Source organism: Pimephales promelas, chromosome 24, assembly GCF_988280905.1.
Source record: "Pimephales promelas chromosome 24, fPimPro1.hap1.1, whole genome shotgun sequence".
Lineage (NCBI taxonomy): Eukaryota > Metazoa > Chordata > Actinopteri > Cypriniformes > Leuciscidae > Pimephales > Pimephales promelas.
The window spans coordinates 9,819,238-9,842,349 of record NC_142792.1 but is presented as its reverse complement, the minus strand read 5'-3'; the positions used below and the strand labels follow the sequence as shown (position 1 = coordinate 9,842,349).

At 38.4% G+C, this 23,112-nt stretch overlaps 1 protein-coding gene across 1 annotated transcript in view; it reads right to left on the bottom strand.

The window, feature by feature from the left end:
• Positions 1–15,205, bottom strand: part of plxna4 (plexin A4) — a 203,848-nt gene extending 188,643 nt beyond the window's left edge. Inside the window, exon 1 of the mRNA XM_039668055.2 lies at positions 14,583–15,205. The gene's annotated coding sequence lies outside the window, so the exon portion shown is untranslated. The remainder of the gene's footprint in view (positions 1–14,582) is intronic.
• Between the last annotated feature and the right edge of the window lie 7,907 nt (positions 15,206–23,112).

Sequence of the window (23,112 nt, the reverse complement as noted above, 5' to 3'; positions counted from 1 at the left end):
CCTGCAATGTTTGAGTAGTGGTGGACTACAGGGCCAATTAGAAGGAAATGCTAATATCTACATAAAAGATGGAGGAAGAACAGTTTGCTCCTTATCCTTGAGCAAAATAGGTTCATTTTGACACTGGTCTGTAGTGTTGAGCTGCACAAATTGTATAAGTTTGAAAATAAATGGACAGCAGAGTCTAGCTGCAGAGCAAACTAGCACTGGTATGCTAGGCTGACACTTAACTGCCGAGGTTCACAGCAGATGTGAAAATCACTGCCTAGCTGTTGTAGTGGGCATTAAGACGTTATACAGAGTGAAGGGTATGGACTCCACAGTAATGATTAGACATTGAAACAGAAAGCAGAGACTCACTAAGGGAGGGAGCGTTAGCCCACTCAGAGGCATAGGAGAGTAATAAAGGGTTCGGTACACTTTCCATTCTGAGCGAGAATGGTCCTACTGCAGCGGTGTGTATGGAAGGGAATGGTTGGAAAAATAGTAGTGCGTGTAATCTGAGCAGTAGGGGATAATGTTTTCTTATAGAAAAGTCTAGCAAATAACCACTCCAAAACACTACAGCAGGTATCATTTACTAGCGATTACATTTAAAGTGGGAGAGAACGGAGATGTGAGCTGAGGTAAAAACATGCATGAGGAAATGGTGGTCTTGTAAAGCTGAATCAAAATATGACCCCTCAGCTATTCTGTGGGCTCAAATAGCAGCCAAAAGACAAAACGAACATCCTTCCCATAAAGCAATCACATGCTAAAGCCCTTTCATTAAACACAAATCAGAGAGACAATAGAAAACTAAGAAGGAAATTAGGGACCAGGGATAAGGACGTAAAACCGCATCTCCCGTATCGGCTCAATGGACCTGTAGCATATTTACTAACCATTGGGCTATGGCTCCAACAACAGTCTGAAATATTAAAGAAGCATTGCGCAAGTTCTAAAATTTCTAACACCAGTCGCCGTTAGTAAAAGCCAGTCTCATGCTTGTTCTCGGTGCGCACGCTCGTATGAGCACGACCACAGTAGCCAGAGAGTTGCTGCAGCAACCACAGACGGCTCATCGAGACTCACCAGCATGTTTACAGAGGTAAGAAAAGTTACAGTACTGTAAGGTTATTGTTTGACAGCACGGGGTCTGTTTTTATACCCAGTGCTGACCGGAGCTCCCTCCAAGAAGCAAATGCCGCTCTGATGTTGATTCTTGTCTTTGCCCGACGTTGTCTCTAGATAAGGCTTTTTTTTTTACTTAACTTACAAGGAGTTTCCATGGGTGTCTGGATCGTTTTGGAGGCTGGTCGAATCTTTCCGTCCGCACAGTCCATTTGAAACACTACTGCTAGGAATTGCTGCTGCTTACTAATGGCTGCCGTACAGATGTAAGCCCAAGTAGACGGGAACACGCATGATGCGCCAATTCGGACCCGACTCAATTGATCCTAGAGGCTAATAGAGGCAACTATGGTGGACAGTCAGAGTGTCATTCTTTCTATTACATTATGGTTGGCTCATAAATGTACAAATGAAAACTCTTAAAGATTTTTTAAGGAAAAACCAACACATAGCCCCTTTAATATACAGATATCAAACTATTGTAAAATGCAGCTTGGTTTGCTAGAGGCTTTTCTGTGCATGGATGTTAAGAGCAAGTATCCATGCCAATCCATGGTGGTAAAATATTTAAAAAGGCACTGGGCTTTAGGATCAGCTAATCTGCAAGGTCGTCCAAAAACAGGGGTTTATAATTCTAGCATCTTCCCATAGGTTGCTTTAGGAGACTGCCAGTTGGATATAAAACAGCATTCCCAGTCTTGAAGAGGGAACATGACTTGACCTCAAGCCCAGAGATACTCCAACACTCTAGCACGTTGCCAAAAGAAAAGTTATTCAATTGGAACGCTTGCTTGCAACACACACAAACATATACATGGACTGGAGACCACATGCTGAGTAGCCACATCAAAGAGTGCTAATGAATTCATGTTTAATACCACACACAAGCAGCATCTCTGGGAATGAGAGGAAACTGCACATTTTAGGGTTTAAGCTGGGAGTGTGTGGTTCACTTGATTAATAATTGGATATTTATGCTACTCTTTCCAATTCTTTGTCTTTCTAGGATACAACTGCAACATTGGAAGTGTCACTTTAATGCATTTTCTTTCGTGCTTCCAGAAAACCAACACAAATAATCAGATGTATGTTTATAATATATTATAATATTAAAATGCATGTACAATCATCAGTGAAATTGTATTTGCAAATCTGAGAGTCACATCTCAGATTGGATCTGCTAAACAAGCATGTCCAGGTTGTTTCATTCATGGCCTTCTGGTTAAAATGTGCACCAATTGCCAGGGACCATACGCTCCATACTGGGCATCAACTGAGTTGACACCAGGCTGTGTAAATCCTGGCTTCAAGTTGGGTGGGTTGGTGCTGGCAGTGGTAGATTCACTATTTCCATATTTCCATGCTACTTTTTGGATTTTGAGCTAAACTCAAGGCCATCTGAGTGTCAAATGAAGTCAAGTGAAAATCTCATAGACCAGTTTGCCGCATTAATTAACAATGGCCAGGGAAACAAAAACAATGGAGAATAAGCAACTAAAATCATTTAAAGACCCGGACGTTTGACTGTAGCCTTTTCCAGGCTTTGCCAACACTTGACCTTGAATTTCATCAGATGTGTGTGGGAGAGGGTGGGGGGGGGGCAAAGGCAACCGAACAGTTGTGAATTTATCCTCCCTGATCTAAGAGCATTATCTCAGAACAGTGCAATTCAACTTTGATTACAGCATGTCACAAAATCTCATACTCTATGACAACCGCACAAGCAAAATTGCGCGCACACACACAGACGCTTAGACACGCATCCTCCTGTACAACTTGCCTTAGCACAGCCTGCGCTCCTTATCCCACTATGGACAGATGGAGGGATTCATCCTTGATGTAATTCTGAAGGAAAGGGTGACAGAAGGATGCTAAGAATAAAAGGAGTTATGTTTACAAACTGAGCACATAGATAAGGGTTTTTAATTATCTACAGCCCTCCCAGAGGGTGAAAGGCTATGCCCACCAAAATCTGATGGGACTTCAGGATGCTCAAGAGAGAGAGCAACAGAAAGGTCACACTCAACACAAATAATGTGTAACGCAGTTAATCTTCAGTGTCAATTAAAATCTTCTAAAATCAATCATACTGAACTCAAATTAAGTGCCGATGCACACATACAACATGGGCAAAAGGGGAGAATTTTGGAGGGGGGGTTCAATGCTCAACTTAAACTTTATCATAAAAGTCTATTTTCATCAATGAATCACTCACAATACGAGCGAAAAGGAATTTGTAACCATTAATATACAAACTACTCACTGGCAAGCAAACTTTTTTTCAGGTGCAAACTGTGTCTTTACGAGTGTTCATGATGGGTAGCAACCCGCAAAGGTGCAATACCGCCACCTACTATGTTGGAGTATGAAGCAGCTACTGGCACTGGATTATTTACGATGTCATCATGTGTAGTATTAACATATTTTATTATTTTTTTATATCACAGTTGCAACAGTCCTACGTCGAATTTTATGCAGAATGCAAAAATATGATACTCATCACATCATCATATAAATAAATAATATATATTTTTTTGTAAACTAACAGCAAAATCATAATGTCCCATTCCTGTGATGCTTTTGGAAACTTTTCATTCATGTGAAGGTCAAAGTGTATGCACACATCAAACTTACTCCGTATTTACAGAATTCATCAAAACCACAGCTCTCCCAGAATTGTGGCATTTCAAAGCAAGGGATTGAGACCAAACACTGGTCACACAAATCCAGTGGATCTGAGAGACATGTTGACATCTGCCTGTCCTCGCTCTCTCTCCCCCATTTTCCTTCTTTCTATTTCCTCCCTTGTTCTGATCAGAGGGTCCGTAATCCTCCACAGCAGCTCTCGGTTCAAACAGACTCTGTCAAATGCTTTCCATCCATCTTCCTCTCCCTCACTCACACACATACACAAATCACTTCTCTTTTGCACACAAATTCACTTCTCCCCTCACACACCTTTATCAAACGAGTCAGGGTCTTTGTGTTTGTCAGGGGGGTGCATCTCAGGAACACATCTCTTGCTGACCATAAATCCGCTGTACTAGCTCTCACATACAGATTCACATGGAAATGATAAACAACTATATAAAGATAAGCACACAATCATGCATAGAATCACATTAACATATACCTTCCATTTCCCACTTGGTCCACCCGCTCTCTATTTCTCCTGACGCCCATTGTCATGGGTGTTGACTGTACTGAATGTTATCACCTCCGATAAAGATGTTTTGATTCTATAAGGAGGTATATTGAAAAGAAACTGATCCTCATTGTCAGTATCCTGTTATTAGGATAGACTCCAAGCTTCTTCCTGTTGCTGTCTGCCATGTCCAGCTCACCATATAAACAAATGTCTTATTTGTCACTCATTACTATGAATAGATGAGGTCTTGTATTCAATTAACCTTTGACTGGGAACCCAGTCCACAAAGCACTGATTGGAAAAGGGATAGTTGACTCTTGAACCATCCCTTTAAACAAGAACTGGAACCATTGTGTTTCATTCCAGAGGCTTTAAATCCTCCTTTTCTTTAGAGACAGAGCCCAACAGAAGATACAGATTTTCAAGTACAAACAACCATGTAAAATACACTAATGTAAAAACAAACAAAAAAAAGCCTCTCTGACAGTCAAATTAAACGCTTAAGTCATAAAGTCGACTGTGCATTATCAAAGTTGGACTAAACAGCCATCCATCCATATGATATTCTGGTCTATCAGAACTCTGATAAAAAATAAATAAAAAAATCATAAAAAAAAACAAGGGGTTTCTAAGCAGTTTTCAAAGGGCTGCTCAGCTAATCCTAGCCAAGTTCATCTCTCAAACACCCAGATGCCACTGAAAAGCCTTTAGACAAGTGATGCACCGATATGAAAATTTTGGCCGATATCGATAACCGATAATTTAATATTTGAAAGACGTTAACTGATTTATTAGCAGATCTAATTTAAAGCCTGATTGCGATTTTATGTAACCTACAGAATTGCGTGCACGTGTTGCACTTAACTGCATTTTCCTTTTTGAAGTGATTCCTTTTTTAATCCAATTATTCCATTATTCAATCTATTTAAAACCATCATGGTGACGAGTGTCTCCGCTGAAGGAAATAATCCATTATAAATCATCTTTAAGATATTGGGCAAATTCTCTTATCGGACTGATAACGATAGCATTAAAACTGATCGTATATCGGCATGATGGCTGATATATCGTGCATCCCTACTTTAGACAAGAGAAGCTGATCAGGTCTATTCTAACCTAAAGGTCGACTATCATGAGTCGCAACATGTTCCACATTCCTTCAGTCCCTCTCTTCACCTCCACAGACGAGACGAGGGAAGTAAAACCACATCCTTGTTCAGTCAAACCACATTTGAACTGCACATTTAAACTTTCATGAGCTCTCTACTGTCTTTTCTATGTACTTTCTCTCTGCTCACTCTGAACTTTTCCACATACTACTTGATTAGTTTTAAAAGACATTCATGAGAGGTTACCTCTCAGAGTTTAAGAGGGTCTTATTTATGATCCCAACACTTGCTGTGAGACAAATGCACAGTTCAGCATCTTAAATCAAGATGTTAGCCACTTCCAGCACAAATATATTCAGCACACTAGAGTTTCAGAGCAGTTCTGTGCTGCTGCTGAAACTGCAGCGTTAAAAGAAAAAGGAAAAAAAAAATACATTTTAGCTGAGTTCGGAGATTATAAAATGCATGTGAAAAGAGAGAAAGACTGCAGTGTGAAATATTGCCAACAAATGGTACGGCAACTGTGTGCATGTAAATAAATAAATAACATGCCGTTCAAAATAAACAATATAATCATGTATTCATATACATTTAAAAAATCAATTCAATTAAAATATACCTGTAACAAATCAATTAACAACAAATTAAATATATACTCTCGTTACTGCAAATTAAACTCGCATTACTGCACAACATATGCAAGATATGAACGTGCAGATATAACGCTGAATGCATATACACTCAGAACGCACACATGTGTGTTTAGCAGTGAGGGACAGGGTGTCGATGAGGGGGGTGTGGATTTGATTTCTCACCCAGACTGAAGGCTTTTCCCTTCAGCTTTCCTCAAAGCAATCCTGGGGCGTTTCAGAGCCACTGATGCAGATAATAAATCAGAGATCATAAAAGTTCATTTTCCACACAGCGGAGTCAGTAATACAGTGCTGATGTGTGCTGGGCCAGCCCGAGGGTGGGGTCTGCCTGTCATCACTGCATGCCAAATTTCATCAACTAAAGGAAAGATGGTTAAAGGTTTCAGCTGACTTGAGCTTAGTTTTGTCTTCAATAATAATAGTGGCTAGATGGCAACAGCTGGCCCTAGAACAGTAACTCAACAGATTCTGCTTTAGCCTAAAGGCAAACTGCCATAGTCAGAGTGAACTGAATAATGAAGTATGGAGGACCTGCATGTTAAAAAAAAAAAAAAAAAAAAAAAAAAATGGTAGATATGATCTCTGAAACAAAGCCAACACAGTCCACATCAAGAAAGACATTGGAGGCACTCATTTACTCATTTGGGAAACAAATCCAAATATCCAAATACATGACCTTGATGTTGTTAGCTCCATGCTCTACAAGCTGAACTGCAGCTGACCCATCTAGAACTGGTTTACAGTATTAATGCGCAAACTCCCCCAATATAGTTCAAACAGTATTGGATGAACTGGACCTGGAAGATTAACTTCTTAGACATGAATGCCTGATAATCGCAAGCTTTGGACTGATTATTATAAACCGTTAAACTCTGTTTTTAATTTGTGTGTGTGAGGGGGGTTGAATAATCATGGGATTGAGGCCCTTATACACACCACTGGCTTCAACACTGGTAATCCAACTTACCCTCCCATTCTCCACACACACTCATCCTCTCAGTGTTCCTTAAGTGAAATCTTGGATTAAGTCTTTCCTCCTAGAATTTGCCATTCAAAAGTGTCAGAACTCTCATAAATTTCTGTGAGTGTCCAGGTCCATTTTACAAACTTTTCCTCAAAATATGTAAGTACATGAAATGTGGAAAAGATTCAGCAGATTGCATCTGGAGCTTGTGATGAGCATATTGTTCATTGCTCAGGGGTGGTGTGGACTTCTATGTTCTCATAGAATTAGAATGAGTATTAAAATGATGTAGCTAAAATTATCATTAAATTTATCATCTTTATTACATTGGTTGTGAATGGCTGGGCATAAGCCCTTGCCATAAACCATGAAGCCTCTTCCCTCTTGTTGGCAGTGATCTGATGAGGGTGGACACTTTAGGAAAATGACCGCTGAATTCTAACACACTTAAACTGCACTAAGACCCTGTCAGTATCTTTTCCTATTAAATCTAGCAGTCAGAAAGCAGATGTAGATTCAAAGCCTAAAATAGAAGTCAATTGAACACACTGGACGGCTTGGAACCACATTGTAATTGCCAGTGAGGCTGCAAAGCAGATTTTAAGGAATCTGTCAGCTTCAACACTGTTCCAGAAGAAACATTTTCTTACAGACTCACACAATTGATAAATCATCACATTAACTGTGAGACCAAAGGGAAGAATGGACAGAGGGAGAGAGAATAGAGATGGAAACGGTTTACCACAAGGTCACAAAAAAGCAACTAAAATTGTGCCTCTAGCAAAGAAAAAAAAACAAAAACATTGTGTCTGTGCATATTACAGCTTAAAACGGCAAGAGAGGAATCAAGTAACCGTAGCAACATTCAACAAAGTCACTCAGTATAATCATAAGGTGACAATTTTTATATGCTTAGATTTGTATTGGAAAAAATGACCTCGTCTTTTGAGACTGTTTATATTACAGCTATTGTGACAATTACAGTTGGTTTTTGAAGAATCATGCTGTGAGTCAAGTCAATATCTGCTTGTGTCAAGTCTTATGAGGTTATTCTGATAACACATTATTCAGACAACCATAGCCGTTAAATTACTGCTAAGAATGAGTTCCAGAAATGACTCACTCATTTAGAGGCATTTTGGAGGAATTACATCTAAAGTGAATGAGTCATCATTATCACTCTCTCTCACACACACACATTTAAGCATTTTCAATGCATTATCCTTTGCTTCCTACTCCAAGGTTCTACAGTCCAGAGATGTCCCACAAAACTACTGTCTGCACTCTCTCCCGGTCACACTGACTTTCAATAGCACCATTCAAGTGCTGATGATAAAGACGTTTGCATGAGCATGTAGCGTGAGTGAAGATATCACACTAGCAATGGCCTGGAGGCAAACCGTCATGGGTGTCATATGTGGAGATAATGAAGAACAAGGCACACACAGACGTATCTTTGATGAAGGCTGACCGTGATCCATCCACATGCGTGTGTGAGTAGACAGATGAGCTATTGTCCACCGCTGGTAGATTACACACCACTCAACTCAACCATCACAAGTGGCTACAAATAACATGCAGATGAGCCTCATCAATATGCATTTTATACAAATCAAATGGAAATTCGGTCCGTGGTTGTTGGACTCATTTTCTGAACTTTTTGACACAACTTTGTCATTGAACGAGCTGCCACCCAGCCTTCTGCTCCTGGCCTGACGCCAGCGCTCCTCTCCTCATCGGGAGTCGGGACAGGAAGATAGCACTCCATTCTGTTTTCTATTTACCTTCCTCCCTCGCTCTGTTTGTCAGAGCCCTTGGCGTAAACACGGAAGGCTGCTTTCGAGTCCTCTCAGCAGAGGGCTCCTGTGGTTTGTGATGAAAGAAACGTAATCCATTCCTTCTTTCTTTTCCTTTCTGCAGTTGGTCAGGCTGTTTAGTTTTATTTTCTACAAGCTTAACCACGTCACATTTCTTGTGCGAGTGAATCCGAGGGGTCTGGGTGAGCATGCATGACCGTTCCCCAGAAAATAAATCACAGTGACACTGGAACAGAGGAAATAACCTGTGCATTTACCATGTTTATCTTCCTTTATACTCTAAGAGGATGTTCCATCCCAAAGCACTGCAGTGACATGAATCGCCCTGACAAGATTCAAATATCACCTTCATTCATGTTAGCTGTGCCAAATAAAATAACTTATAGCGCATCCAATGAGGGCTTGAAAACATTTCTCTTGAAGGATGGCAAGGGTACAAAACGCTGCAACAGCTATAATTCCTTTTCTGCGTCCCTGAAATGATACAGCACCAGTCATAATCCTGAAAAGTGTGTGGACTCCTAAAAAAGGAGGGATAATTAACATTCAATTAACAATCAACTCAGCATATCCAATATCTGATTATTCAATGGATGACAAATGAACCGTGCTGATTTTTGGAATGGGTTCAATGACCATTCACCTTGAATTGTATCAATGCCCACGGATGACAGGACTCACTGGCGCCCTCTAGCCCACACTGCAGTTGTGATTTGTATGTCTGTGTGTGGTGAGGTACATTAAGAGGGATAATGGAGCTAAAAAGTCATGTTTCCATGGGAACACTTATAGATGTGTGAGTGGGTGGCTGAGGGACTGAAGCTCACTGATACAACGGAGATGCCTAATGCACAGAACACAGAGAAAGAAAACCACATAGACATTTACAGATTGGATACACAAATGCTACTGCAGACACACACACTGCCGAGCTTCAATGCATCTGTTATATACCGTAGTACAGACATTATTGCAGTTTGCAGAATGGAATCTGTGCCTACAGAAATCAAGACAGCGAAAAACATGTTGGTTTGTTTAGTCCAATGCTTACTGTCAGGGTGAATTAAACTTTACCTTGGTAGCTCAGAATGCACAAACGTCAAAGTCAAATGTACCATGCTTTATCTCCCAGACAAATGCTAAACAGATTAAAACCAAAGTCAACAAGACGTCGACTCGCCTCAAATCACAAGAACAATTCCCTGAAGGGTCAGGGACACAATCTTTCTTCAAATGAAAAATATGGACGGCAAATGGAAAGAGATGTTGAACATTAAATGCAAGCCCCTCTGAAAACAGCCCCTTCAAAAATTGATATTAAGAACACACTGGCCTGGCAGAAAATGATACGAAGATGGCACCCTGTCACCCTCCCTCCAGCTTCTTTTCTTTCCCTCTCTTTGTAAGTACAAGAAATCATATTTAAAACTTGTAGTCTGACACCACTTTAAAATCGAAATTTGGGGATGTTTCAAACAGCAAGTTCACCTACAAAAGAAATAAGATATGTATGCCTGTCTGCAGGTTTCAAATCATTTCATGCATCTGAAACAAAACTAATTTATTACCTGTCACGCATGGCTTAGCAGAGGCAAATATAAAAGCCAGCATAGAGGGATGTTTTCAATATAATCCTCATGACCTAACACCTGGGAAGATCTGCACCAGAAATACTTTGTTCTGCTCTTTTTCCTCAGGTATATTACTAAAACTACACAGAGGAGAGGTCATATCACCAAGTTCATCATAGCAAAATGTTCCAAATTTAGCCCAGTTCACAATGACACTGCATTGGTGGCTTCCAATACTGGCACATCTGCAGTGTAACAAGGCATAGCGTGAATCAAATTTTTTTCAGCAACCCTCATTAAAAACCAATAACTTTCAATGTGGACAGAGCTTAAGGTTAAATGCACAATGCTATTAGTTCATAGATGTGAACATTACTAGTCCTGATGTTTAGTCTAAGACCACTGTAAAAAAATATTTTCAATATTTGTTATCATCACAACATTTTTTCTTTTGTCAAATCAACTTAAATAATTTATTTAGTTGAGATAACATATTATTTTGAGTTTCTGATGATTAAATTAATCTCCTTCATTGTATTAACTCAATTCGAGTTCAATCAACTTAAAATTTTAAGGCAACCAGGTTTCTTACTTTAAGTTAAACCAACAATATTGTTTTTTTAACAGTGCAAGGCATGTGGGAATAAAGTCATTGACACATTGAATTTAAAAAGCAACGCCACATAAACATCAAATCCAAAGCTATCTTATTATATTTCCATTGATGGATTATCTGCACCACACAAATGAGGTGCTAGCCAGTTTTCCAACCAATAGACTTGTACTGTAAACACACAGATTAAATTGTCAAAAAAAAAAAAAAACAGACATTTTGAAAAGATGACAAAAAACAGTGGGATGAAAAAAGGCGATATACTGTAAGCAAAGACAGACAGCCTTTAGTTTCGTAATGGGACACGTATGTGCCACAGTAATGACAGGAAGCAGAGTTTCTCACTTGTGGAAATCACTCTCTCCTCATTATCCATAAAGACACGGGCGCTCACGTACGCACCAGCACGCACACGCAGTGGGACGTGGGGGACGCACAGCGGGGGTCTATTCTGAAGATGTCACAAGCAGACAGAACTGTCACTCACAATTCACACTTTTACCTACAGATCCCATCCAGTTGCACCTGAACTGCACATGACATGTGCATATGGTCATACACACGGACAGATCAGGAATGTTCTCGCTATGTTCTGAACATACTGTAAATATTTACTGTGTAAATAAACTGTTCCGCCAATACACAAACCAGTTTCCAGGTACGAAGCTAATTTACTTCCCATAGAAACATCACGTTGCATACGTAAAAGGACACATTCCGACGACGCCAAAAACGTGTTTGTAGCTAAACTAATACAAATAGTGGGATGATAAGTCATAAAACTGTTGTAGTAACCAAATCATAACAGAAGGGTTGTCCAAACACACACACGCAAACAGGTTTTCAACAAGCCAGTAGAGGGAAACATTCAAGCCGAGTCTCATTAAGCACAAGATTACAAAAATTGATTTTTCTTCCTCAAAGAATCCTGTTGGCTATTGAGTGTCTTACCGAGTTGTTCAAATGAAACATTTTTTACTCAAAGCTCATGCAGTTCAAGATCAGCTTCCCAAAGTCAACTCATCAAGCCGCTATTTAATTGGGTTACAGGGTAAAGATACACTTGCTCTCACAGTACACAGAACAACAGATATATAAACTAAAACTATATAACCAAAGCCATTATTCTGCACCAAAAGTGCATCAGTGACCCAAAATGAGCAATAGCCAAACTTAAATACAAATGAATAATAGCTATTTTACTGGAGGGTAAAAGCAAAACTTAAACATGGCTGGCCAATCAGCAAAAAGCAGCCTATAAGAAGATAGAAAGCGACGCTTCCTTTGAAAGAACAGAGAGAGTCATTCACCAGTTTCCAAACCAGTCATTCATCCTCATCTCAACATATCTGCTCAATACAGTGGACTCATTCTAACTGCTATGACATTTCTAATATTTTAATAATATAAAGTACTGTCTCTCTCTGTTTTCATTCTATGCCTCCCATATTCCCTTCAATCTCCAAGTTTATCTCTCAACTACATCCAAGAAGAGAAAGTATTTGAAAAATGTCAACATTAAATTCATCCTTGCTGATAGCACTGCGTCTCTCAAAGATCTCTGGGGGCAAAGAGACAAGCAGACTGTCAAGCATTCAAGGCTGAAACACCACTGGAACACGCTGAAATGATTAAGTTTTGTGTTTTATCACAGTCTGATGGTACTTGCTGCTTCTCCTTGAAACTCAGGGGCACTCTGACTGCACGCATTCATCAACACCTACACTTCATCCAGACGAAGGAACAAAAAAAACTGCTATATTGTTGCCTCTCGACTGCATGCAAATGCAAACACATGTGGCCATTCATAGATATGCTATAGCAAGTCTGGCCACAATTGCCAACATGCAGACACAATTCTAGACTCACTGCCCAAAGCCCTGTCTTATCAGCCTCTAAAGAGAACAAATTCCACTCAGTTCAAAAAAGCTAAAATACTTCATTAACACAATCTTCATGAATTCATAATTTATACACAGAAACCACAAGACACAGCGTCTGTGAACACTGTGAAGTCCCAGTATGAATGGAATCCTTATGAAGTACCACTCACAAGCAAGTGAACTCCTCCGATTACTTAATATTTCCTTACAAACTCCCCAGACTCACACCCTCAGCAGAGAAAACAAGAGTGGAACAAAGCGATTCAGGTTGAAGTCAATGAGAAACTGGCAATTAGAAGGTTTGCAAACAGCAGCAGATGCATTACTGAAGATGATAGGCTACATATTTCCACAGCTGAGAGCAGAAGACATGTGATGTGTACAACGGACAAACTGAACATCAGAAACATGCGTAAAATGTGTCCTCAGCTGATCTTGGCTGCATTGAGGCAACCATGAGGGTTTGCAGATGTGTTGCTTTGAGACACAAGACAATGGCTCAAATGGTCAACGGACCCCTCGGTGAACAAGAGTCATGACATTACTGCAACTGCGACTGATTTCAAATGCAAATTAGGGTAAAACTCTTTATCCAACCATTATTACATCTTTCTAGATAGATAGACAGACAGATACCACCTTGGGAGCGCAAAACAGACCGCTGTTTTGATGACCCTGATGAAATAATTGGAAAATTACGCACGATTACGGGGAACCAAGGTGTGCCAAACAGTGTGACACACTTCGTGTCTACAAATAGCACGGCAATTGCCAGAAATTTTATGAGGGTAAAATCTCACACATGATAGCCAGTCGCTCTTTCTCCACCCTGTAAAGCGCGCGCAGAGAAGAAGCGCTCACGCACGCGACTCACAGAGAACAAGTTGCGCTCTCGAGTTAACGCGAGCGCGGCAGCCGCGTGCCAGTAACAGGCTCCCCTTTTTTACTTGTAACAGTGTTATTTGTAGCGTTTAATCTCTTGCCAGCCATACAGCAGTCTTTCCAAGATAGCGCTTTAGCGGAGAAACACGTGTGTAAAATAATGAATATCATGCGAACTGCGTCAACACCACTTTCTATCATAAATCACGTCTCGAGACTGATGTTGTGACTAACTGTAATAACAATCTTATAATCTTAAACCGTATAGGTCAGAGAAAACTAAAAATTGTGTCATTAACTGTTCCGAACATGTAACGTTAGGCTATGACTTGAAAGGCTGCATATGCCTAAAATTAGGGACTGACAGCATTAATAACAATACAATAAAAGTTAACGGAGACGGAGGCTGTCATTATGCCTAACATCTGCTAAGCAGAAAGTAAAAGGGCTTTGGAACGACATAAACGTTGACAAAATAATTTTGGGTGAACTATCCCTTTAAGAATCGTTGACAATCTATGCGTTTATGTGCTTTCCATAAAGAATTGCATATCTTAAAAATGCAGTATAGAAATTTCGATAGCCTATGTTGTTCCTAGTTTTAAAGGATAAAATCTCCAGAGAGTAAGATAACACAAGCCAGTAACGCACGGGTGCGGATGGTGCATTGCCCTCCTCACAGCACGCCCTTATATTCTGCATAGCAGGTAACACGCCTCGCTTACCTACCTGCTCAAATATCATTTCCCAGTCGCTATTCCGTTAAATAACAAGTTGAAGATGTAAAACACCAATCCTGTTATATGGTTGTCCCGTGTCAAGCGCTTACCTGTTCTCGCTGCGTATTTCACCTCACCGCCGCAGTCGCGCTCACACTGCGGATGATGGGCACCTTCACAGGAATCCCAACTCACTTAACGTTACTCCACAAATAAAGCCAGGCGCCCGTTAAAACACTCGATTCGCTGTGTTTTCGAGTATCACACACACTTATTGTTATCGCAAAGATCCTCCGCGTTTAATTTCCTCAGGCAGAAACGACAGACGAGCTTCAGAATCCCATCAACGACTAAAGCTGAAGCGCTGGTGAGGTGACCGTTAAAACTGTCGCTCGTACTATAGTTTCCATCATGACGTGCTGATTGACAGAATTTAAAGCGCGCTTAAACGGCAACTGGAACTCCGCGTGCAGAATAAGCAGTAGCAGCCGCAGCAATGGGGACTCGCCGTGTGCGCTGCAGTCGGTCAGTCAGAGCGGCTGTTTCGGAGTTTGCTGGTTCGCAGCTGACTCCCAAGTACCAGAGGAGAGAGGCGTGAGTCAGTGGCTTTCTGCTGAGACGCAGCGACTGTCTTGTTTTACAAACCCTCCTGACTCGCCCGCAGTGACATCCCGAAGCTGGCCGCTGATTGGGCTAATTGTAAAATCTTATTGGCTGCAATCAGCGCGCGCGGCTGGCATGAATGAGGTATGCTGCGCCCCAATGTCTTATAACGTGCCTAAATGCATGCATTACACTGTGGAACGAATTTGGGGGAAACAAGCGGCTGAACATAATAGCTACTGCGGACAGAACGAGCAACGGATTTCAATATCTAATCAGCAAGATCAGTTGGAGATTAGGATGTTAACATGCAATAGTACAAACAGTTTGTCTGGAGATTAGCTTTACGCCAATTTCTTTACGCTGATTATTTTATTCATCAGAGATCAATCAAAAATAAATATATGATGATAACACTAAAACAACCCAGGCCGTCAATTTAATTAACAAACATAATGAAAAGAAGGTAACAACCCTTGCATTTACAACGAGATTATAAATGTTTTATAATCGCATTGCAGAAAAAGGTTTATTTGGTTATAGCTACGAGCATTACTTTCTTAACTAACAATCTGACGAACTTTTCCACCTTGCAGTATATGAAGCAACACACTGGTTGGCATCATAGGTTGATTCACTGCACTATCCCTGAACGCAAAGCACTCAAAACACTGCATCACAGCTCCACCTGCAGGCGCATACAGTACTGCATGCGCACTCCACCCGCTACCCTGCCAGTTCTAAAGACAATAATCATTGGATGTCTTGTATTCATTCATTTGTTCAACCCTGAAGACAGCAGTCAGTTCAGATCTGAGATGAATCAGCTCATTCACTCATTTCAAATCCCTTGTTTGTTTGTTTGTACAAGGCTGAAATGTAAACCAGGCTTGTGTTGATCTTTAAAGTCTATGGGGTATATGTAAACTCTTCACCCCAGTTGTTTTGAAACGGTTGTTTTAATTATTTGACTTAATTGTCTTGTTTAACTAAACTGATTTACAAGCACCATGTGAGTTATTTCCTAAATTCAAGGTGAGCGATACAAGAAAGGTTTGCATGCATTGATGGGACCCATGGGAACATCCCAGTAAGGTGTATCAAGTGTTTGGAAGGACGAACTAATAAACTTTTAAAAAGGACCCAATGGTGGTGTTTTGGATTAGGATTGGGTGTTTAAATGTCTAATTACTTGGGGATAGCAAAGATGCTTTGGTCATTCAATGGGTCGATTCTTCCCAATTATCCAATTTAAGTGAATAGTTGAAGAAAGTGGTAAGTTTGTAGACAACAACTTAATTAGTTAGCATGGACTTGTGCATGCTTTGCATAAGCTGTACAAATAATGAATAGATTGTAGGACAAGCAAACTGAGGAATCAATCTTAAAAGACCAATAATCAATACAAGTCTTTTGTATAATGATGATAAATGGATAAGCTTTGCTGACCTGTACGGATACAGTTCTAAAGTCTCTCTCAATCATTTTTTTTTAAAATCACACACATATATATATATATATATATATATATATATATATATATATATATATATATATATATATATATATATATATTGTTTATTTAATTGTTTTTAATTTAATGGCTTTATTGTTTATTTATTGTTTAATTAATTGTTTATTAACCAATCAAGAAAAATTACACAACTACTGTAGCATTACATGATGGTAAGCTGATAACTAATAAAATGCTGATAATAAAATTCTATTTTAATTTTATTAAATTTACTAAATTCTGATAAAATTCTAATAAAATAGTATTAGTAAATTCTAATACTACTTTTGTCTAAATAAATTACAGAAACTGAAATGAATAATTTTAAATGTTGTTAAATGTAGGAATTACATTATAACATACAAATAAATGGATAAATTTAAAATTTAAAAGTGTTAATTACAAGCATGTTAAAGATTACTTTCCAATGCTGACTTAATCTAAAAGTAAAAATAGTGTAAATTTCAGTGTTTAAACACACAAACACACACTAAATCAACCCCTCAACAATATTACCAATAACCGAGATGGTACACATACTGTATATTGTGCATTCCTTTAATAACAATGATGTAATAAACTTCACAGTGATGATTACAAATATATGCACAAGTTTATAACAATGATAAATTATAGGCTAGAACTGCAGTGTCTGACAACATTTTCTCTGTGAACATTTTATATCCAACTGTGAATGAAGGAGATTAGGAAAGGACAACTGCAAAGTCGAACTCATCTGTTATAAAACGAAGGGATTACTATTGAAAGAATTGTCATCCGTAAAGAACATTGACCTTTTTGTAAATCAATGCAGAGACTATGAATCAACATTGAATATGTCTGTGAAAACACCAAAGTTCCATTGTACAATTGGACGCCATTGATTGAGTCGGCAGAAGGGTCAACTTTGTAATCTGTTACACTTCTAGCCCTTGTCCCACTGGCTGGGACCTGTCAGATAAAATTAATTTAAAAGACAAAATAAACACACAAACAATTTGTCAGTTTAAACAAACGTTCCACAGTGGAATTAAAACAGATCTGCACCCCGATACTGACTATTTTCCTGTCAGTCTGATCAATAGACACTGTGTAGACCAGAGGAAAGGCCATTGAGAAGCACAGCACAACGGTCAAACTATAGAGACAAGTAAAAACGAGTGACGGCATGGTTTATTTCTGAAAGTTTACTTTCTCAAAACCATCACAGATACTGTATGTTTTACTAATTACACAATTTACCATGCATAAACATCTTGTAATGGAATATTTTGCCATGATCTAGTCCTCTGTCAAGCTTTCAGTGTGTCCAGTGATTTTCTGTCAGTTACTCTAGATAAGAATCTAGTTAAGATATATCATTCCTGTTCATGACAGAGAGGTACAATCTAGCATCGCTCAAATGATCAGTGTGTGTGCAGTGAAGTAGATTTAAAGTTCATAAATTTCTCTCCGCTGACACCTGCAGATAGATTCCTTAGACAGGTTGTGTCTGCTGAGGAATGATCAATAACATTGATTGGAGTGTTTGAGGCCTAAAAAGAACAGGATGAAGGAAGCGAAGCATGAGGGCGACTCGTGTTATGTCCTTTTTGGGTCCTCAAGTTTGTGTTAGTGTCTATTCAAGAGAAATAGAGGTCAGCTTAACAGTCTAAAACAAAAGTTAAAGGGATAGTTCACTTAGAAATTAATGTTTGATATGTATGTCTTTGTTTCCACAGTATTCTGACAGACAACAACGGTTTGACCTAAAAATATGAACATTGAAAATACTGTGGAAACAAAGACACCTACATCTTGGATGCCCTTGAGGTAAGCGAAAGTGCGAAATTAATTTTGCGAAATCCGATGCAGCCAGTTTTTGTTTCAGTCCTAAATGAATCAGTGTTTTGAACAATTCGGTTGAATGAATGATTCAATGACTCGCTAATCAAGAGGCGAGGGTAATGTCTTTCGGTTCTGAATGAATCGGGGCTTTGAATGAACCGATTGAAAGTGGTTGCACGTACCAGCTACATAATATCCATTCATCGGTCATCTTTCTCTGCATTATGGGGCACCATACTAGATTTATGTCATTACGTCATGCATACAAAATCTGTGCACACACGCTAGGGTCAATTTCAAAGCCATTTACACCATGGACAATAATATTTATGGGCTGCCAAGGACAGGATTTATGGTGTCTGCCTTCATAAAAGTGTCCACCCTCTTACTGGTTGCTTTCTGTGTGTGTTTCAAGACTCATTTCTGTCTGATGAACAGAAACAGTATCCCTGTATGTCACTGCTGGGAACAAGTGTACCTCATCTGTTCTTAGTTAAGTTTTAGTTAAAGGAGTAGTTCACTTTTAAAAAAAAAAAAAAAAAACAACAACAACATTTGCTGATAATTTACTCCCCCACATGTCATCCAAGATGTCCATATCATTCTCTCTTCAGTCGAAAAGAAATTAAGGTTTTTGATTAAAACATTCCAGGATTTTTCTCCATATAATGCACTTCAGTGGGAACCAAACGGTTCAAGGTCCAAAAGAGAGTTTCAGTACAAACTGTTCAAAGAACTTTAAAGATTTCAGACGATGAATAAGGGTCTTATAAAGCGAAACGATCACTCATTTAAAAAAAATAAATAACAAAGTTTAAGTTTTACAAGCTCAAATGGTCACCTTGTTCGAACTCATTTATCAAAATAATCAAATCTTTTTTCGTGTCATTTGGTTCATTCAACGAATGAAATGAACAAATTGACTCGGGAAAAGATTTGTTCATTGAACATTATGACGTTAATTTTGCCCTTTGAACAGTTTGCAGTTTGCACTGAACCTGTCATTTGGACCTTGAACTGTTTGGTTCCCATTGAAGTCCATTATATGGAGAAAAATCCTGGAATGTTTTCATCAAAAACCTTAATTTCTTTTTGACTGAAGAAAGAAAGACATGGACATCTTGGATGACATGGGGGTGAGTAAATTATCAGCAAAAGATTTTTTTTAAAAGTGAACTACTCCTTTAAGTCCATGTTTTCACATATAATAGTCATGTTCTTTATTTGAAAGTAATAAAAGTCAATGTTTTTAACAGATGACAATTCTTTTAATAGTATAATCCCCTAAAAAGTACTAATTACTTTTGCACAGGCACAGTCTATACCAGGTGTGTCCAAACTCTGTCCTGGAGGGCCATTGTCCTGCCGAGTTTAGCTCCAACTTGCCTCAACATACCTCACTTGAAGTTCCTATGTCTAAAAAGATTGATTAGATCATATTAAGAGAAAAAAAAAAAAGATTAAAAGGCTGAATTCGGACGCCTCCATGACTGTTGCCACTGTTCCTCGCTCACAGCTGGTCACTCCATCCTCTCGGTCAATGGCAATCATTGTGTGTGCATCATGTTTGTCTTCCAGGCACAGCAGTCCAAGTCAGACACTCTCATCTGGAGAGATTGGTTTATTTCAGAGGGAGATGTTCCTCATGGAAAAAAGTCGCAGAGGTCCTCCCGGGGGCCTTCAGATTCACATGTGAAGATTTCCACGAAAACCTGCCCTTCATCACAGCCCGCTATCATTTGCATGCCTGAGACGCAGCAAATGTCTGTTACCCAAGGCTGTGGCGATAAGCCCAAGTTACAAACACAGTCTTCACTGAAAACTTTTACCGGAGAATCTCCGGAATGTTCTTCCGCCTCAGGCAATTCAATCACAGCTGCTGAAGGCGAGGTCATATCTGTGTATGTGGTCTGGTCACCGGCAGCAATGTGTGCGCAATCACATAGCAGGCTCTTGTTTTGAGATTCGGCTCGTCTGCATGATGTTTCTCTCTGGCGGTTCAAAGGCCCAAATCCTCTAATCCAAAAACCTGGGCAGCAAACTCAATCCAACAGGGTTTTTGACATCAAACACTCAATACACACAGGTTAATAAGTGAAAGATTAACGATATGTCATTTATAGACCGAAATAGACATGCTTGTTTGTCTGAACTTGAACTAACATCCTTCCTCATCCTCAATTATTAATGCAGAATTCGTAGTTAAAGTTAATGAGAAATTGTAATGGAATCCATTTACTTTTTAATGAACGTTCCTATGGTGTGAGCAATTCATCGAGCGTGTTATTTCAAAGAAAAAGTTTCTGTTATTATTCTAGTGTTATTCTTCTGATTATTTACCAATAGCAAAATTTGAAGTCTTGCACACTCACTTATTTCAAATTTGGATAATCAAATTGTAGGCTATTTTATTTTTCTCTTAAACAACTTTTTTTTTTTTTTTTTAATCATTACTGCTGCATCCGAAATCACAAATTCGGATGTTGTTCATCTGCCATGTTGTCATGTAACGTATGGCGTCAGATACATCCCTTCACCTCCATTTACAAATCCTCTCATGTGGCTTCATGGGATACGGGTACTTTTCACCTGTTTTATGAACACTATGAATCCAGACTATGAATAATGTCTATTATATAGTATAGAAGGCATATTCAAGGCAGCGTTAGTCTTTGCAGGCTATTAGATAAAGTTAACCAACAACAAAAGAGCTATTGTTTTGTTTCAGCAAACAGTCAAGCCTCATTCTGGTTATCTTTTTGCAATTAAATATTTTCCCAATGGATTAAAATGCTGATAAAAATTCCAATGCTTCTTGGTGATTCTGGTTTCACACAGAAAAAAACATCACATTACAGATTTAAAGAAGGTTATATGACACTCTAAACAGTGTCAAACTTAGCATGGAATAAGAAAATCACATCAATATGGTCATTTTGAGAATATTGCTCATGATAAATGTGTATTTTGTAGAGTTAGAAAAGCTATTTATCACATGGTCAGGACATTATCCTGCTGTTTAAAGCTTCAATTTAATACAGCTGCACAAAGCAATGAGGTATAGAAACATGAACAACAGTGGAGTTATAATGATATCTTTTGTTCTGTGGTGGATGGAAAATTTGAGCGTTTCTGTGTTGAGACTGATTGAATGTGCATCTTATTGCGGATTTAATTTGTGTTATTTGTTATGCAGACTGAGAGCTTTTGTAAATAAAGAAAAAAAAAAATCAATCTCTCCCACTCTTTCTTGAGTTAATATATGGAACTCCGTATTACATTCTTGGCCTCGTTCATTTACCCAAACTTTGCCTGTACCTGCTATTATTCTAAGCATCCATCTCTCTTTTGAATATAAATGCAATGATATATCATTCTCATGAAACACCAGGTGAAATATTCATTATTTATTTACAGATCAATCCATCACAGGTCGTTAGGAAGAAGTGTCAAATGGCCATGTGCCTGAGTGTATATTTTTCTTTATTATACTAATTAATGTGCTTCTGTATTGACATGGGGATGATGGATCAGTGTTGCCATTGTTAACTCAAACTAAAAATAAATGTTTCAGTAATTTAAATGCAGCTGACATAATGTTAAATATGAATATTATATTGAAATAAAAATGTTGTATTGCCTGACCAACTGAATGAAACAAGTTCAAGTTGAAGTATTAAAATGACTAAATAAAAAAAAAGATATATGTTTTTAATTTTTTTTAAAGTCACAAAGAAATACTAAAATTGAATTTAAGTTTCAACAAAAACTTTAATAAATACAATAATAATAGCTATAAATAATACTAAAATAACACAGTCATGTGATATAAGGTTGCACCAGATGTATGTAAGTTACAACTTAGCCTAGTTTTGACGTAAACTGGCACTAGTTTACAACTTATCTTTACACTGCACCATTAAACTTAGTTTAAACGTAACTCTACGTTACAACTAAATATTTATGGCAGCCTCCGATCAGAACTAACGGTTGTATAACTCACTTCAACTTAAAATTTTACGGCAACCAGTTTACTTATTTTTTAAGTTAAACCAACAATATTTTTTACAGTGTACCCAGGTCTAGTTCTCACACTTTTTAAGGAATATTTCTCAGCATAGGTTCATTTTTGAAGGTCAAGTTCTAGACCCATAAAGCCTTGTCTACAAAACTGCACATTTTCACCATTGTTGTTACTCAGCAAAAAAAGACTGAACAAAGTTCTGAAATTCACTAAACAAGAGAGGAACTTAGCAAAGTTGTCACAATGGAACTTGCATTTAGAAATCCAAATACTAAAATATGACAATGAATTTAATAATAAAAAAAAATCTCTTAATTTTAGAGAATTTTCAAATACTTGAGAAAAACATCCAATATCACTATAAAATAAATAATAACATAAAAATTAGAGCAATTAGACTTTTGAAGAAATCATTAGACTTACCAAGATACAGTCCTGTGAGCAATTTCCTAATGTGACGAACAGGAAGCCCCTGTCTAAATGTAAAAAAAGGGAGAAAAGAAGTATTATGGTTAACTTGTGTCAACAGTCTATACAAATAAATGCATCCTTGCTATTTCCACATAATATAATTATGTGCACAATATGCACATTCTACTACTTTACTCTAAATTTAATCCGACGATCAATAATAAAATCATAACCCGAAAACAAAACTGGATTAAAAATGAAA